At 48.1% G+C, this 18,322-nt stretch overlaps 1 protein-coding gene across 1 annotated transcript in view; it reads right to left on the bottom strand.

The window, feature by feature from the left end:
* The window catches only part of GOSR1 (golgi SNAP receptor complex member 1), a 591,443-nt gene that overhangs the window by 171,021 nt on the left and 402,100 nt on the right, over positions 1-18,322 (bottom strand). The gene's annotated exons all lie outside the window — the stretch shown is intronic.

Here is an 18,322-nt window from a genome sequence, read left to right as displayed (position 1 = left end):
GCCGCCATTCCCTTCGGCGCCCAAGCCATGCCCCCGCTATGTTGCAGTAATGTGCGCTAAATGTATTGCATAGCCAAATACTTAAAAGGTGATGCGTTTTTAAATGTAGAGCTGTGTCACAACCCGAGGGCGGGGGCGCAAGGGACAGGAGGAGAGTGTATCAGGCGTGTATCCCCTGACTGTACACACACATCCTGGTGGTCTACCAAGGTCTGTGGAACATTCCCTCGAGCGTGGCTGAGGTAGTGTCCCTGGAACCAAGAGGCCTGCAATGTAATCCCGGCTTCTCCACTTCACCAAATTGTTTTATCCTGAGCGAATAGCACATCCTGTGCCACAAATCCCATCACAGCCAAATTCTGGGTGCGTAAAAAGACCAATTACTAAGAATACACACACATATCATCACAGAAATGTAGCCTGGTGTGAATGAATGAGGCAATGACGTCAGTTTGCCTCTTTCCCTTTCCTGAAACTTTGTCCAATAGTTAATTAGCGCAATAAAGAATAGATGGTGTGTGTGTGGGTGGCTCTGTGTGGGTGGCTCTGTGTGGGTGGCTTTTTTTGTAGGTGGCTCTATGCGTGGGTGGCTCTGTCTGTGTGTGGGTAACTGTGTGTAGGTGGCTCTGTGTGGGTGGTTCTATTTGTGTGTGGGTTGCTCTATGCGAATAGCTCTGTGTGGGTGGCTCTGTGTGGGTGGGTGGCTTTGGGTGGGTGGCTCTGTGTGTGGGTGCAAATGCAATAGGTCTTGCATTTGAGAGAGATTAAGCTATTGACATTGTAAATTACAATGCTGTTTCTTTAAATGTTTTAAAAACAAAAACAAACAAAAAGAATGTCATGATCAATGGCAATAGCTCTAACTTTAACAATGCCGAGACCATTGCATTGTAAATGCTGGTTTATCCCTTAATCAAAGCATGATGCTTCTCTTGGCCAGAGCCTGGGGCCCGCCCAGGGATTGCGTAAGCCCCCACGCCCCCCAGGGTGCCCGCTCTCCAGTTTGAGGACCTCTACTGTGTGTGGATATTCCAATATTTTAGCCCAGTCCACATTCTGCTGAGGGTTGGACAGGTCAGTCGCCAAGTTAATAAGGAGAAAAGCCCTGGAGTTGTATCTTAGTTTCAGGAAAGATCAGTACACACATCGTATCAGTTTTCCACTAGTCCCTATGGTGTAGAGCGTCTGATAAACCTCATGTGGGTTTGGTTGTAGGTGGCAGACATGAAATAGGGCATTTAACAATTGTTTAAGGTGTTCATAAGTGAGGAATTGACCCGGGTAAAGACTGTAGTCGTCTGCCACAAGGGTTTGGAAATCTAGTAGCTCGGCGTCAACAAACATATCCCCCAACTTTGAGAGGCATGCAGCATGCCACCGACAGAGTTACCCTCTGCAAGTGGGAAGTCCTAGCAAAGGTATGGTAGGAACATGGGGTTGCTTCATGTTAGTGAGTTTAAAGGTTCTGGTAAGGCAAGAAAAAGACATGCAGAATAACCCCAGGTAGTGCTGGGTAGCATGGTCCGTAGGAAACAATGAATAGTGCAGTAACGCTTCCTTAAAGTTTGTACGGGTAAACCCAGTCTTATGTAGGGGCGGGCAAACAACCATAGAGCGATCCCATGGAGCTGTGCAGCTAAATAATAGCATTCTAAGTCTTGTAGGGCTAATCCACACACAGTTACTATTGCTTTAGAGTTAAAGGAGCTACCAGGAAGCGCCCTAGCCTCTACATCAGACTTGGGACATGTATAGGTGTTAATATTGAAATAGTTGATGTCGATGAACGTAATGATACATGTGTACATAAAAACGAGATCGCATCAATGTTATCAAATCACTCGATATGACCAGTCAAATATGTGGTCAGGCAGGCCTTGTAACCTAGGCCTGCGAGCAACTGATTGACAGATAACAGGTGGGGTGGCACGTAGCTAGCAAAACAATTGCGCAAACAGGAAAACCCCAGATCAGTCCCACAGATACGCAGCAATACAATATTAGTCCGGGGAGTTTGGCCCCAATAAAGTACACATGGCTGGAGGGCTGCACACGTTCCCAAAACACCATAAAGTTAGATGCAACATGAAGTTAGGAACACTCAGCCAGCCAGGTCACAGCATATGCAGTGATCATGTACTCCCCATGCCGGACAATTGGACACGTTATTCATTTGCCCTAAATTGTACCACACAAGGTCGAGACCCACCTGCATTTGTTATTAGGTGTGAGTTAGTACTGACTATGATTAGGCCTGCATTCCTCTGAATTGTTTTATGATGCTCCAAGAAATGTATATAATATGCACTCAGATCAATTGTACTTTGAGACAGTCCAAAGACCCCCAACTCTGTACCTTTTCTTGCCGCCAAAGAGTTTGATTAAACCAACTGTTCCTGTTTTGCCAAATGCCTATTATCTTTAATAGACGCTGTGTCTCATTGCTGCGCTGTGAATAAATAAGGTGAAATCTATACATCGTGTGAGGCGCTTCAATTGAAAGAGCAACTTGTTTTGGATATATGTATATATATATATATATATATAATTACCTTACATTAATACAACTACAGCCGCCCACAGGGGTTTGACCCCAGGACTTGGCCTGTGGCCAACACCTGCAGCCAACTCCTGCATGCACCCAACCCCACGCTCTGCACGGCCTTTGTCATGCTTGGCAGGAGTATGGTGTGTGAGGGTTTGTTTCCCCTCCATTGGACTTTAGATCCGTGGGCACCTGCAGATACTTTATTTAGGCTCTAAAACGTTATGGGGGCAATATCTTGCCCATGACGGGCAGCTGTGGATCCCCCGGGGGTAGATCAATGTCCCTAGATATGTATACATGTCTTTAATATCTCCCAAACTACTGAACAGATTTACACCAAATAACAAACATCACCCTTTCTACACCAAGATTTACCGGTCTGCAAGATTTGGTGTAGATCCGTTCAGCGGTTTGGGTGGTAGGTGTGTTCAAAAACTGCAAAACTCCCATAAAAAATTGAAGAGGGAAAAAGCATTTTGGGATCCCTCTTTCTCAGCCCCTGCTTCACGAATCGCCCACGAACTTTCCATACTGCAGCTGACGTGACGGTCACACTAGTCTTGAAAGTTTGTTTGTCACACGGCGCTAGTATCTATCGCCAGTACGTTAAAACATTATATATATATATATATATATTTGTACACACACACACTTATCCATCCCATCCTCACCGATCCTCATTGTCGGGACCCACTCAGTAGCGGTGCGTATGGGTGAGGAGCCAGTCCCACACAGATTACTTTTCAACACGTTCAGAGACGCTCACTCTGGTGCAAAAATAACTTCGATACCACTCAGTTGTGAACATCCAGTTTACTGCAGTGCGGACATACCAAAATCCAATAACCAAGGTGTTTCAGCATCGACACACCTTGGTCACGGGTGAATACATTTTGTTATCATCTTTTAAAGTGCATATATTCATCAACATAAAAGAGGGTGAAATGATTCACTCCAAAACAAACATAATCGGCCACCTTTGAACATGTTCTGATGGGTTATATTCATTACAAATATATGAGTGGTACTGTCTACTCATAATTATAGATACTGGGTCTCCTAAGATATTCGTAACGGTCTCATAGAATGTACCAGGAGGGCACAATACTGTACTTAGAAATCGTGCAGCAAACACAGGTGTACTCCTACCACAGATAACGCAATTATAAGCAATAAAGACGTGTCTGCAATTTTTGGACATGGTGATAATTCAATATTACGGGGGTTGGCACACACATTCATGGCACAAAATTGAATACAAACCAAAGGACTCAAACATCATTCCAGTAGGCATCTGTTGAAAAAGTTACTTACCTTCGCTAACAATATATCTGTAAGAGACATATATTAGTTATGGATTCCTTACCTTAGAATTATACCCAGGCATCAGACTGGACCTGGAGAATTTTTCTTCTGCAGTACCCCTGTATATCGGGAGGTGGCGTCTTTCGCCGCCACATTGACGTCGTGATCCCCGGAATGACGTCACGGTATCTACTTAGACACCATTGCGCGCTGACGTCAGTTCTTTACACGACATTCCACGGCACAAGCGCAGAGCAATGCAAGAAACTGACCACTGGTGCACAAAACTAGGGCCCTGAAAGGGAGTCCCTTACTCTAGAAGTCTGGTCACAGAACAGGGAGGATGGGTGGGCGGGAAGGAATCCATAACTAATATATGTCTCTTACAGATATATCGTTACCGAAGGCAAGTAACTTGTTCATCTGAAAGAGACTATTAGTTATGGATTCCTTACCTTAAAATAGATACCCCAGCAATACCAACCCAGGAGGTAGGTCTGCAAACCAAGTTCACCCCAGGAAGTCCTAAAGAACGGAGCGGCAAAAGAAGCCGTCTCTCCGGACTTGGCTGTCTAGGCAGTATTGTTTGGTGAACGTGTGCAATGAAGCACATGTGGCTGCCTGACAGATGTCATGAAGGGGGACTCCACGTCCTAAAGCAGTAGTGGCTGCCATTGCCCTCTTGGAATGGCCGGGCAACCCTCCTGGAGGTTGCTTTTTTGCTGAGGAACAACAAGTTTTTATGCAAAGAACGATCCATCGAGAGATGGTCCGTTTTTGCACGGTCCAACCTTTCTTAGCGCCCACATAGCCAACAAAGAGCTGATCATCCACCCCGAATTGTTTTGCGCAATCCACATAAAATGAAAGTGCAAGTTTTGGATCCAGACGGTGGAGCCTCTCCTACTCTTTAGAAGGATGCAGGGCGGGAAGAAGGTGGGCAAAGTGATGGTCTGTCCTGTGTGGAAAGAGGTAACCACTTTGGGAAGAAAATAAGGTCTAGTGCAATGGATAAGCTTGTCCGGATGAACAGCCAGGAAAGGAGGTTTCAAAGAAAGAGCCTGAAGCTCACTCACCCTGCGAGCAGAGGTGATGGCAACCAAAAAGGCAGTTTTGAGGGTCAATAGTCTGAGAGGACAGTTCTGTAGCGGCTCGAAAGGAGCACACATGAGGTAAGTTAGGACCAGGTTTAAGTCCCACTGGGGCATTACGAAATGAATACAAGGAAATACGTGAGTAATGCCCTTAAGAAAGCGATTTACAATAGGGGACTTGAAAATAGAAGGCTGATCAGGAAGGCAAAGAAAAGCAAAATTGCCATGATAGCCTTGAAGAGTGCCGAGCGCAGAGCCCTGCTGGGCCAAAGAAAGAATGAATAGGAGAACCTCTGAAAGAGAGGCAGAAAGGGGATCCGCTGCCTTTGCTGCCCACCATGCCACAAATTTGTTCCATCTACAACCGTATACCGTTTTGGTGGAGGGACGCCTGGCTGCCAAGATAATGTTACAGACTTCGGGAGGAAGGTCGAAAGCTGTTAACTGTCGCAGCTCAAACTCCACGCAAGGAGGTGGAGGCTGGACAGGTTCGGGTGGAGAACCATTCCCTGCTGTTGCGACAGAAGATCCTGCCGAAGGGGCAGTCTGATCGGAAGATCGATGGCCATGTTCAAAAGCTCAGAATACAAGAATCCTCGTGCCCAGTCCGGAGCCACAAGAATGACAAGGGCCAGGTCGCGCTTTATCTTCTTCAGCACTCTGTGCAGAAGTGGTATAGGCGGAAAGGCGTTTAGAAGACCGCAACTCGACCCGCGACGAAAATGCGTCGCCAAGCGAGTGCTGCCTTGCCAATATGTAGATCTGCTGACATTGCGCCTTCTCTTTGGTGGTAAAAGATCTAACTAAGGCTCTCTCCACTGCTGAAGGAGACCTTGCACCACTTCTGAGTGAAGACGGCATTCGTGATCCATCATGCACCAGCGGCTCAGTTTGTCCGCCCTGGCTTTTAGGGAACCCGCCAGGTGGTGAACTACCAGGCACATGACCTGATGTTCCAGGCAAATCCAGAGACGAAGTGCCTCCTGACATGGGGTCCATGACCCCACCCCGCCCTGTTTGTTAAAATACCTCATGGTGGTGGTGTTGTCTGAGAACACCTGCACTACTCTTCCTTTGACAGAAGGAAGGAATGCCTTCAGAGCAAGATAAATCGCCTGAGGCTACAGAAGGTTAATGTGGAGCCCGGACTCCGCTAGAGACCAGAGGCCTCTGGTCTCCACCTCCCCCATGTGGCAGCTCCACCCCAGAAGTGATGCATCCATCACCACTGTGAAGTCTGGTTGGGGAAGGGAGTGGAATCTGCTGTTGACCCAATCCTGGTTCATTAGCCACCACTGCAATTGGTGTGCATTGCCCTCCGAGATCTGGACGCAAGGGGAAAGATTCCCCTGATGTTGTGCCCACTGGAACTTCAGGTCCGAGTGCAGAGCCCGCATATGCCACCTGGCATAAGCCACCTGGCATAGTCCACCAGCAGGATGCAGGAGGCCATGAGGCCCAGCAACCTCAGAGTCATTCTGACCGAAACCCGGGATAGAGGCTGAAAGATCGGAATCGTAGCCCGAACATCCCAGACTCGCTGATCGGGAGGATAGGTCCAAAACTGTGCTGTATCCAAAACAACCCGATGAACAGGAGCTTCTGAGAGGGAATCAAGTGTGACTTCACCATGTTGATAGTGAAGCCCAGCGAATGCAGGAGGTCCGCCGTAGTCTGGAGGTGGGAGACGACAGCCTGGGCAAACTTGCCCTCTATAGCAAGTCGTCGAGATAGGGGAAGACTGGAACCCCATAGCAGCGTAGATGAGCTGCGACCACTGCCATCACTTTCGTGAACACCCGAGGGACGCTGGTAAGGCCAAAGGGGAGCACAGTGAACTGAAAATGCTCGTGGCCTACCGTAGGTAACACGTCCAACGCTACCATCCAGTCTCGAGGACAGATAGGACTTAAGCTAGTGTCAACATTTTGAACTTCTCCTTTTGGAGGAAGCAGATGACGTCCACGAGATCCAAGCTAGGACGCAGGCCTTTGTCCTTCTTTGGCACCAGGAAGTAGTGGGAATTACAACCATGACCTACTTCTGACACAGGGACTCGCTCAATGGTTCCCTTGGTCAAGAGAGCTGTAACTTCCTGGCTGAGAAGGGCCAAGTGATCTTACGACATGCGATGGAAGGCGGGTGGCTTGGAGGGAGGGGTAGTCTCGAAGGAGAGGGACTAGCCCCTTCGGACTATCTGCTAAATACACCTCTCCGACATAATGTTGAGCCAGTGGGGGAGGTGATGGTGGATCCTGCCGCCCACTGCCAACTGGTGGGGCTGAATAGTCGGACTAGGAGGGTTTTGAGGCTGCTGCAGAGGTGGAGCTGGTGGATTGGCCTGCCCGCTGGCCCCCAGACCCACAATGTTGGGTCCCACATTCCCAGCCGCGCAGAGGCTGGGCAGCTTACGCGGGCCTGTGGCTCTGGGCGGAACGTGGCGGGGCATCCCTTTCTACCACGAAAGGGGCGTAAAGCAGACTGCGCGGGGCGAGAGGTGGTAGCGTGGCCAACGAATCTGGCCGTAGCCCTGGAAACCTTAAAGTGCTCGAGCACATTGTCCGCTTTGTCGCCAAACAAGCGACGGCCATCAAAGGGCATCTCCAAAAGAGTTGATTGGACATCACCCGAAAAGCCAGTGGACCTAAGTCATGCATAGTGTCTCAGGGCTACCAACGTTGAAATCGTCCTACCTAGCAAGGCGGCAGTGTCCAGCCCACATCGTATGGCGAACTATGCTGCACCTCTACCCTCAGCAACTGTACGGGAGAACATGGCCCAGGCCTCCTCCAGGCACTGTGGCAGCACCTGTGCGACTGTCCCTCATAGCATGGGTGTAACAACCCAAAAGACATGGGGTATTCACCAACCGCAGTCCTAAGCTGGCGGAAGAAAACATCTTCCCAAAGTGATCCAGCTTCTTGGATTCCCTATCAGGTGAAGCAGTAGGGAATGCACCCTTGGAAGTTGAGGCATGGACCATCAAGCTCACGGGGGTAGGGTGTTGGGGGAGGAAAATGAGGTCGGCCGGGCGGTGGCGTCTGGCAATCATCCTATCCACAGGAGCCCCTGTGGTGGGCTTGGACCAAATGTCCAGAACAATGTCCATAAGGGCCTCATTGAACGGCAGCAGAGGCTCCAAAGAGACCGTTGCCGGTTGAAGCACCTCGGTCAGGAAGTTAGTCCTGACCGTAGGAAGCTCAAGGCCACAGCTGCCCTAAGTAAACCAACTGGGTAAGAGGATCCCACCTCCGTAGCCAAGATAGGGTGAGAAAGCATGCAAAGGTCTGGAGAAGTGTCATGACCACTGGCCTCACCAAACTCCTCTCTCCAGTCCGCTTCTTCCAACTGGTCTGCCTGAGGGTCCACAGACACCTTCCAGTCCTCCTCTCCCTCCTCTAGTTGCCACTCAGGGCGATAGGGAACACTAGGGAAGAACAGAGATACAAAAGTACTGGTTGGTGCCGAGAACGACACTGGTCCGGCTCCGTGTCTATGTCGAGAGGGATGATTCAGAAAAGGGGGTGGTGATGGACAGAGTATCTGAATTAAGCAGAACACTCCTACCTAGTCCAAAGATCAAGGCTTGATCGATCACCGTTTTTTAGCTCACTGCACCATCCCAGCTCAGAATCTGGCTATATGCAAATTAGTCCGTCCCTGGCCCAGTGCATCATGGGAACAGGGCAAACCAAACTACCAAGCCAATTCTTATACTGGGAAGGAAACAAGCTTCCGGGGACCGGTTTCTGACATTTCAGCCGTCTTCGGCCCGGATTGCTTGAATCCTGATGGTGCAGTGAGCAAGGGACTCACATCTGAGAATACCCTTCCATGCTTATGGTGGACAAAATGATTCAGAAAAGGGGGTGGAGGTGATGGACAGAGTATCCGAATTGAACTGGGGTGATGCAGTGAGCTAAATAACGGTGATGGATTAAGCCCTGATCTCTTGACTGGGTAAGAGTGGTCTGCTTAATTCAGACACTCTGTTCATCACCACCTCCTTTTCTGAATCGTTTTTGGCCACTTTAGGTGTAGCAGGGTATACTCAGACATGAGTCCCTTGCTCACTGCACCACCAGGATTCAAGCAAGCCGGGCCGACGACGGCTGAAATGCCAGAAACCGGTCCCCGGAAGCTTGTCTCCTTTCCGGTGAAGAATTGGCTTGGTAGTTTGGTCTGCCCTGTTCCCATGAGGCACTGGGTCAGACTGATTTGCATATAGCCAGGTTCTGAACTGGGGTGATGCAGTGAGCTAAATAATGGTGATGGATTAAGCCCTGATCTCTTGACTGGGTAAGAGTGGTCTGCTTAATTCAGACACTCTGTTCATCACCACCCCCTTTTCTGAATCGTTTTTGGCCACTATAGGTGTGGCAGGGTATACTCAGACATGAGTCCCTTGCTCACTGCACCACCAGGATTCAAGCAAGCCGGGCCGACGACGGCTGAAATACCAGAAGCTGATCTCTTGACTGGGTAAGAGTGGTCTGCTTAATTCAGAGACTCTGTTCATCACCACCCCCTTTTCTATGTCGAGAGGGAGGCTGGGGCCGACGTCGGTTGGGGACACAACCGGCGTCAGAGGGGGCGGAGGTGTCGCCAATGGATTTGGAGCTGGAGGTGTTGTAAAGTCGACCAGTGCCGATCTGGATACAGGCCTGGATCCCTGGGGGCCCTGCGGCGCTGGAGCTGAAGCCGCAGGCATCAAAGGCCTAGGACCCCCAGCCGAGCCCGCGGGGCCCGAAGGCGCGCCAGCGGAGTCAGACTGCCCAAAGATGGAGCTGAGGGCTTCGTAAAAACTAAAAAGTTGGGCTGTCATCGCTCTGGCTCCCAGGAAGGGAGTGAGTGAGGCTCGGAGGCAACCCAACAGGCTCTGCGGGTGGAGCCGGACGACCACCATCCACATACCGCGTCGGCCGACTGACTGGGAGAACGCGAAGAGCAAAAGTGCTTCTTCGCCTTCTTTTTGTGCTTCGACTTACCGAATGACAAAGATTTTGATGAGGAGTGGTGGTGATGGCTCTGCAACTGGTCCCGCAAACTCGCTCTCGACTGGCGCGGAGTCGACTGCTGAGCCTCCAGAAGCATTTGTGACTGCTCCCACAAAGACTTGGGGGGCCATGGCCCGACAGTCGGAGCACGACTTCAGGTTGTGGTCCCTCGCCAGACACCAGAGGCACACTAGATGTGGGCCAGTCACCGACATCAGCTTGTAGCAGGAGCTACATGGCTTAAAACCCGTTTGCCGATGTGGCATCCCTGTGCACCAGGAGTCGGACAACTTGAAAAAGATGTTGGAAAAAGTAAAAAAAGACAGTAAAAAAATAACTAGAGGTACCGCTCTCTCCGGATCTGCGCTGGCTGGCGCAGAAAAAAAAAGAACTGACGTCAGTGCGCAGGGACGGCATCTAAGTAGATACTGCGACGTCACTCCAGCGATCAAGACACCAACGACGAACGTGGAATCGACCCATGCCACTTACCGACGCGCAGGGGTACTGCTAAAGAAAAATTCTCTTGATCCAGTCTGATGCCTGGGGGTAATTATAAGGTAAGGAATCCATAACTAATAGTCTTTCAGATACATAGTACAAGGCATGCTCACATCCTCTTGTCTTGTATGTACATCAAACTTACTGTACTCAAAGAAAATAAGTCTTCCTAGGATCAACCGAGCCCCAGTGGCCGAGCGTTTCGCTATCACTGTATTGTGAACACCTATTATCACTATAGGACCATGGTGTGATATGGAGAAATTACATGAATAAAAATAAAGACAATAACAAAATAAATAAACATTACAGAGGAGTATCTTCAACAGACACGCACCCCTATTTGCTTTGTAATCTTATAAAGTAGTGCTTGGAGATGTGTGTGAACTGAACAAGTCTGAGCTTAACAAAATAGCGCCCAAGTGGGCAAGCGCCATAATATTTGCGAGGCAGGATGTATGTCCAAGCTCATAGACTGGCGGGCATTGGCTCAACTAAGTTCAAGTGTCATATTTATATATTCTTAACCAATTTGCCATGCTCATCTTAGATAGTCATTCCAGCATCCTATAATGGTGTATACCAGTATTCCACAAAAGAAGAAAAAAGAGAGATAAGGTAGATTAGAAGAGGAAATAAGATACAAGAAGATATCTAAGCTCTTTGTTGCCAACGGCTCCTCAGACTAAGAGGAATTTTAAGCAGGAGAAAAGAGTCCACCCCAAAAGGCAATCAGATGCAGCCCAGGTTGGCATACATCATAAGAGACACAGGCAATGTTATTGATTTTACAATGCATGTTTTTTGTAGTCAAGTCTATGCAGGTTCAGGTGATTCAAGAAGGTTTTATTTAAGATGGTACAAGATCACAGCAAGACCATAAGGAGCACCCACCAGGAGCAGCTAGCAGGCAGCTCAGCCCAGTTAACTGTGACTATTTGACTCAACATTCCCTGGTATGTCATCACTGTAAGATTCTACAGGCAAGGCATGAATAACAAGTCAGGATATAACATATCTCCCTTTCTCACAAATGAACAAAAGAACAACAATGAGAGAACAAGGGAGAAGAACCGAGAAAGAGAAAACAGAACCGTAAAACCAACGAAAAAAGAGCAACAAGAGCGAAATCGAGAAGCCGAGAAGCAAGGAAAACAAAAACCTAGAAACCATCCTCCCTTCTATACATAACAGAAAGGAAGAGAAACCTAACGTCAGAGAAAACGAAGCACAAAAACACACCCACTGGCCAGAACAGGAATGAAAGGAGGTTGAAATGGAGAACTAGCAGAACACAGGGCTACAAGCTGTGAATGAATGCAGAGAAAGGAAATACGACAGAAAAACAGAGGAAAGTTCAGAATCCACAAGAGATACAAGAAGAATACCTCAGAAGGAAAACAGAAATGAAGAAAGAAACAAGGAAGATGAGGAAAAGTAACAGGGGATTCCGCATCCAAACACCATTATCATTCTAATATGGCAAGCTTGTAATACAAAGATAACAGTGTATATTTCACAAAAGAAAATTCAATATAAACCGTACATACCTAGCAATGAAAGCATGAAATGCACTCAAAAAGGGTATAAAACGTAAGCTAAAATTGTAAATGTGAACCCGGCAACTAGAAGTGTGGGTAAGAACCCGTAAGCAGTCTCTAGGTTATAGAGAAAGTTAAATATGCAACAGGACTCTAACCCTTGCATGGACGCAGACCGGACAAAAACCATTGTAAAGGTCACCTGTAAGAAGGGAAAACTACAATTTTGTGCACTTGTGAAAATGGTATAAATGTACAACATACAGATGGGACTAACATCCACTGCGAAGCCAGTGTAGGAGAATATAAAGCATGCATAATGGACTCTTGACGGCGTTTACCAACTCGGCATATACCTAGGGTCCATGGACAATAGTGTTGAAGGCAGACCAGCTATCCACGCCAGTGAGTAACTACTCACCTGAGCTTCAGAAGGCAAAAGACACCCTAGAATAAGGGACGAGATGTAAGCACGCCTAATGTGTCATCGGACCAATGTGACACAAAACAGTGTTGGACCATGCGACAAAGATCGCTGCAAAATGTTACCAATATGTACGAGGACGCTGCGAAAAATTGGGAGGAGGAATGGCAACGTGAAAAATCAGATGTATACAGATAAAACATTGCTGCCAACGTACATGTGACAGTGTGAGAGAATAAGGTGCCAATGGACATGTACAATTAAAACATTTGAAAGCTAGCAAACCGCACCATAAGCTAACTATAACATAATAGTCACAGGTGTGCCTGTCACCGAGATTGGAACAGGCAGACAAAACTGGACCCAACAGCAACTTGAGATGAAAAAGATCCAGAGTAGATGAGCAAGTAAGTACTTTACAAGAAGGACAACGCCAACTAAAGATCCACGGGCTGATTGACTTGTTGAAGATCACTGTCACATGAAAAAGAAAACAAACATGGGATGTCGACCGAAAAACGAGTAGATAGAGAAGTCGCTATTGGACTGCAGGAATTCCGCAAGTGGATAACGTTAAAAGTCAAGATTAGGTAAAAAGAAGGTACCTGAAATATGGTGGTGCTAACTGAAACCACAGGCTGATGTACAGGAGAGATGTAGCACGATGTAACTCCAAACAGCAAAACTTGTGCTAAATTGAAACTGTCAATCAACTTTAATGACTCTCCACAAACGTGGTTGAAGAACAGCAGAACTGTAGCAGGCAAAAACGGAACCTGGTTGTTGCCGTGAAGATACTGGATTCGTGCTGTGAAAATAAGTGGTTGGCAGACAGCAGGACTGCGACAGGGAACATCCAAAACCCAGAACGTGGTTGGCAACGTAAAGATACACCAAACCTAAAATGGTGGCACGCATCTCTGACAGCATGCCGGATGGCTAGCAGCAAATGCGTGCGCCCAAACGTCTGTGGCAGTAGCAGGCTAGAAAAAGGACTGTACATCACAGAAGATCCACTTGACACAGCTGAAAGCAGGAATGGCAGCACGTGGGCAGTGAAGGCACACAGGGCAGGTAAAGAGAGGCTCAGCCCCAGGAAACGTGGCTCACCACCCACTCAGATTCGGATGTGGTGTTAGCCTTGCCCCCGGGCTTCCTCATCCAGTTCCAACTACGCCCCTCTGGCAGAGGAGGCGGTATAGCCATTCTGCACCGGGATCATTTCTCTTGCAGAATTAGCAATGCCCACATCTCGGACTCTGAAAGTTGCCATTTTACCATCCAGCTGGCCCCGACCACATCGCTGGCAGGCCTTCTCGTATATCGCCCCCCCGGCCACTTTGGCCCCTTTGCTAGCTCCCTTCTAGAATCAATATCACTGCTGGCCCTTTCAACGACTAACTTCATCTTACTAGGGGACCTTAATATCCATTTTGATGACCCCCTAGACACAGGGGCCGCCGACTTGATCCTTGATCTGGCTGCCTATGGTCTCCAACTGGCCAACTCTGGAGCCACCCATATCAAGGGTCACCTGCTAGACCCAGTCTTTACTAATGTCCACTCCCTCCAGGCCAAAGCGTCCCTCCCCCTTCCTTGGACGGACCATTTTTTGGTCCCTCTCTTTTGGCCAGGAGAATTCAGGAAGCCTCACAAGCCCGTCACTTACACCCGGGACAGGGCATGGTCCAGACTCTCCACGGAGGACTGGGCTAGAGCCTTGGATTCTACGACCCCTGCCCCCTCAGAGGATCCTGTCACAGCAGACAACAATTTTAGGAAGTGGATCTCCAACTCTCTTGACTCCATCCTCCCCATAAAAACCCGCGAAGATAAAAACGGAAAGACAGGATCAGCCCCATGGTTCTGCCCGGAACTCAGAACCCTCCGCAAGGAATGCAAAAAAGCAGAGCGATTGTGGAGAAAGGACTGGCTCCACTCCTGTAAGGATGCCTACCGAAGGTCGGTGAGAACCTATAAATCTGCCCTGAAACTCACTAAAGCCTCATATTACGATGCGAGAATAAAAAATGCCACCAACTCGGCGAGAGAGTCTTACCTCATCGCCAAAGAGCTGCTGAAAATACCACTACCCCCCTCCTCCAACAGGTCCCTTCCGGGTAGGAGCGACGAACTGGCAACCTACTTTGACTCCAAAATCTCCCACATCCTGGCCTCACTCCCGCAACCCAGCCAGCTAAACCACAGGGACATTGATGCGCCTGACACCCGCCCAGGAAACACCTCTCGCCCACAGCGGACTGCTTTCAGGGCGGTTTCTCTGGACGAAGTGGGAAAGACTCTGGCCAAGATGAAAAGCGGCTCCCCTTGCAACCCTGCCCCCATGAGATTCCTGAAAGCAGTCGCCCCTGCCATTGTGCCCCCTATCATGGAGCTGATCAACACCTCGCTGTCCAAGGGCTCGGTCCCCCCGAGCTGGAAGGGGGCAGTAGTTAAAGCCCTTCTAAAAAAAAAAAAACTAGACCCCGCCGATCTGGCCAACTACAGGCCGATTTCGCTCCTCCCGGGCATCAGTAAAATGGCCGAAAAACATGTCAATGTCCAACTGTCCCAGTTCCACGAATCCAACAACCTATTTCGTCGATCCCAAACTGGGTTTCGCCCTGGCCACGGCATGGACACTGCCCTCCACGCAGTCGTTGAGGAGGCAAGGTGCATTTTGGATTCAGGGGGGTCAGTGGCAGTAATCCTCCTGGACCTTAGTGCAGCCTTTGACACGGTGAATCACCGTGTCTTGCTCCACCGGCTGGCCAGGGCGGGACTCGGGGGCACGGCATTGGCCTGGATAGAGTCATTTCTGTCGGGCCGTTCATTCCAGGTCTGGGACGGCAACTCCCGCTCAGCCTCCCTGCCTCTGTCTAGCGGGGTCCCCCAGGGGTCCTCGCTAAGTCCCACCTTGTTTAATGCCTATATGGCCCCTCTGGAGGACGTAGTTGTCCCATTCGGTATCAAGATTGTGAGCTATGCGGACGACACGCAACTGGTCGTCTCGCTCTCACATCTTGACCACTGCCCAGATAATCTGTTGAACTGCCTCCAGGAAATCCACCTCTGGATGTGCGAGTCATCACTTAAGCTCAACGGATCTAAAACCGAAGTCATGCTTATGGGCAAGAAATGGTCAGCTATTCCACCAGCTGTCTGGCCCGATGCTTTCGGTGAGGTGCCCGCCCCGAAGAAAGAAATCAAAACTCTAGGAGTTTGGCTCGAACCAGACCTGTCCATGAAAACTCAGGCATCCAAGACAGCGGGAACCTGCTTCGGACTCATGCGATCAATTCGCAAGATCCTTCCGCTGCTCCCTCCTCCATCTAGGAAACTCTTGGTCCAAGGCCTGATCCTTGCACGATTGGACTACAGTAACGCCGTCTACCTAGGAGCCCCCGAAACTACTCTGGCAAAGCTTCAACGCACCCAGAATGCGGCCGCTCGAATGCGGATGAATCTTCCCTCCAGAGCCTCGGCCAGACCAGCGCTCAAGGCTCTTCACTGGCTCCCAGTGTGAGAGAGGATACAGTTTAAGGCTATGTGTACCGCCCATAAACTCCTCAACGGTCTAGGCCCCTCAAACCTGGGAGACATGGTCACCCCGTATAAAGCACCAAGATTCCTGCGCTCAGACTATGAGCGACTGGCTAATGTCCCAAGATTTAGGAGGGCTCGTACTGGTGGCCGACGCTTTTCAGTAAAACCGTCCTCAGGCTGGAACTCGCTCCCTCGCTACCTGAGGCTGGAACCCTGCTACCTACGTTTCCACAAACAGCTAAAAACCCTCCTCTTCCCCAAATAGGACCACCTTTCCATTCTTGGACATCGCAAGCTTTTACAGCACGGGGATGCCTCCGGGTCACCAGGCACTCTATAAATCGTTAAATAATAATAATAATAATGTGGAGTTTGTGCGCGTGATGGTGCTTATGCGATTTTCAAATGGCAGTGGTTTAACTGGTTAAACAGCCATGTCGCCGGGCCAAACCCCAGAAACACAAAAATAAACAAACGTGCCTCTGCTCACCTGATTGAAGCGAAGTCTGTGTGTCTGTGTATAGGTTGCAACAGATGTAAAACAGACCCGAAGATCAAAATGCCTTCCCAAACGCAACAAATTCCTCCAGCAGTTATTTTGGGAACATGGGAGGGCAAACCAGTAATGTAGAAATCCCATCCTCATCGCCAAAAATGGTAGTAATCAAGTTCACGCAGGTTCAGGTGATTAAAGGAGGTTTTATTCAAGATAGTACAAGATCACAGCAAGCCCATAAGGAGGCCCCACCAGGAGCAGGCAGCTCAGCCCAGTTAACTGTGACTATTTGACTCACAACATTCCATGGCATGTCATCACTGTAAGATTCTACAGGCAAGGCATGAATAACTTTGAAGTCAGGATATCGCAATTTGTTTTTATGTTTGTGTTCATACAGGGTGGGACCCACCGTCCTCAAGCTTTTTGGCCAGCAGCATCTGTTTGTATATGTGGACATATATTGGGATATACCATTATAAGGTGCTGCAATGACGTTCTAAGATGAGCATGACACACTGGTTGAGAATAGACAACTATGACATTCAAACTTAGTTGAACCAGTGGCCACTAGTCTATGAGCTTGGATATACTTCCTGCCTATCAAATACTATGGCGCTTTCCCACTTGGGCATATTTTGTGTTAAGCTCGGACTTGTGCAGTTTGCACACATCTCTGTGAACTACTTTATGAGTTTACAAATTTGATATGGGTGAGTGTCTGGCTGACGATACTCATCGTCTTTTTTTTGTTAATTTATTTTGCTATTGTCTTTATTTTTATTCTTCTTCATGTAATTTCGCCGTATCACATTATGGACAAATAGTGATAAAAGGTGTTCACAATACAGTGGTTGCGAAACGCTCACCATTGGAGCTCAATTGGTCTTAGGAGTACTAGTAGGATATCTTCTTTGAGTACACATACGTTTGATATATACAAGACAGGAGGACGTGTGCATGCTATTGCACTATGTAACAGAGGCCTGCTGGAATGATGTTTGACTCCTTTTGTTTATATTCAATTTTGTGCTATTAAAAGGTGTGTGCCTACCTCCTAACACTGTATTCTCAACATGATGGCTGACACGTCATTATGACTTATAAGGGCGAGGTAGGAGATCACCTGTGCACATACACTGGGCTTTGTGTCAGCCATTTTCAGTCATTGGTGTGTTAAAGTGTTATTCATATTTTGTGTCAGCCCACTACTGTATGGAGCAAGTTGTCGTGCACTGCACATGACAGTATTTTGTCTCATTTCATGTGCACATCCATCCAAGAGGAAGCCCATTTCTTTACCAGGGCTGGTGGGTCAATACTTTACCACTACTTTTTTTATTTTCATTCTTTATCCTTTTTGTATTTTTGGTGTGTTTAACCTACGTCTTCAGGTTACAGTAATTCAAAGCCTATAATACCTTGTATGCCAATATGAATCGTACTATGCTGTGATATGCATTAAAACTGAAAATGTTTTTTCAACATCTTTACGTACACCTGCCTAATCGCAAGCACATTGACTATTACATTACAATTAAATGCAGTGGTTAATTTAATTTTACATTTTTTTGCAGGCATATAGGCAACTTTGAGGCAGCTGCATTTTTTCTTTTTAAGACTTATGCTTAAAATCAAGAAGTGGAAAAATGTTAACATCGTTCCAGGTTGATGTGGCCAGGTCATTGCTTGTTATTTTTGCCTTCCCTCGTGTTTTTTCCTTCATTCCTGCATATTTCTTTCCCCAATGCTATCTCTATTATAGTATTTTAACTACATTTGTCTCTGCTTTTTATTTTATTTTTTTACATTTATTTAATTCTCATAACCAATTACCAAGAGGTGGAATATAAAACAAAACCTGAAAATG

This window comes from Lissotriton vulgaris, unplaced genomic scaffold (genome assembly GCF_964263255.1).
Source record: "Lissotriton vulgaris unplaced genomic scaffold, aLisVul1.2 SCAFFOLD_863, whole genome shotgun sequence".
Lineage (NCBI taxonomy): Eukaryota > Metazoa > Chordata > Amphibia > Caudata > Salamandridae > Lissotriton > Lissotriton vulgaris.
Note: the sequence above shows the minus strand (reverse complement) of the source record. Positions and strands in the feature narration are given on the sequence as shown.